The sequence below is a fragment of the Rhipicephalus microplus genome, unplaced genomic scaffold (genome assembly GCF_043290135.1).
Source record: "Rhipicephalus microplus isolate Deutch F79 unplaced genomic scaffold, USDA_Rmic scaffold_229, whole genome shotgun sequence".
Classification (NCBI taxonomy): domain Eukaryota; kingdom Metazoa; phylum Arthropoda; class Arachnida; order Ixodida; family Ixodidae; genus Rhipicephalus; species Rhipicephalus microplus.
Genome location: NW_027464800.1, coordinates 196489 through 197500, shown reverse-complemented (window position 1 = coordinate 197500; position 1012 = coordinate 196489). Strand labels below are relative to the sequence as shown.

At 62.7% G+C, this 1012-nt stretch overlaps 1 non-coding gene across 1 annotated transcript; it reads right to left on the bottom strand.

Annotated features, from left to right (window-relative positions):
* Positions 1-859: 859 nt before the first annotated feature.
* On the bottom strand, positions 860-1012 carry LOC142792586 (5.8S ribosomal RNA). Its single transcript, XR_012891045.1, has one exon. It is a non-coding gene; the product is annotated as a 5.8S ribosomal RNA (ribosomal RNA).

Sequence of the window (1012 nt, the reverse complement as noted above, 5' to 3'; positions counted from 1 at the left end):
CGTGATAAACGACCGTGTCGAAAGCCCAAACACCGCCGAGGCCAGTCGCCGCCGCCGCAAGGGCAGCCACGCAGCCTGGCGAGAGGCATCGTCTCGTGTAGCGTCGCCCCCGCCCCAACTGGAGTGGCCCAGTTTTTTGAACGGGACGGGAACTGCGAAGCACTTAGACCGACGGCGGACTACGACGAGAACGCCTTAAGCTTCGCCAACGTTTCGCCAACTCGTGCGGGAGACTTTTTCCGCTTCGCGGCAAGTCGTCGCGCCGTGCTCTCCGCATCAACCGCGTACGCAGCGAACCGCAAACGTCGGGCGCAGCCTCCTCACCTCCCTGCGCTTTGCGCGCGAACGTTCCCTGTTCGCGCGGCAAAGCCTGGAGGAGGCACGGCCCCGCAGCGTGTTCGAGCGCCCGGTCTACGGGACACCCTGCTTACTTCGAGGGCAACAAGCGCAACGCAAGGCTGCGATCTCGCGCACTTTGCGCACGGCTGGAGAAGCTTTGCTGGCCGGCTTTCGCTCCTCGTGTTTACCGTGCGTTAAAGTTGCGCGTCCGTGGCTCTCGCAGCTCTTGCGCGCCCGGTCGCAGAGAGGAGTACGCAACCTCGACCGCACTTTCCCTGCAGGCTTCCTTCCGACTCGAAGTCCTGCGGCGGTCTCAACGAGGTGCCACATCCTCAATGCAGTCGGTCGCCCCCGTTTCGGTTGGGCTCTGGCACGACGGTCGCCACCGTCTCGCCCTTGAGTGGCCGCTGTTGGCGCTCGCTGTGAGGTGTTCAGCGTGCTGTCCGTGTTGCCGACGCGGTCAAAACGAGTCGACGGCTCACGTTCCCTTGTGCGCCGAAGGCTCTCTTGATATGTGATCCGACCCTCAGACAGACGAAGCCAAGGGAAGACCCAAGGCCGCAATGTGCGTTCAAAGAATCAGTGCTCAGTGTGTCCTGCAATTCACACCAAGTCTCGCAGCTGGCTGCGTTCTTCATCGACCCGAGAACCGAGTGATCCACCGCTTAGAGTC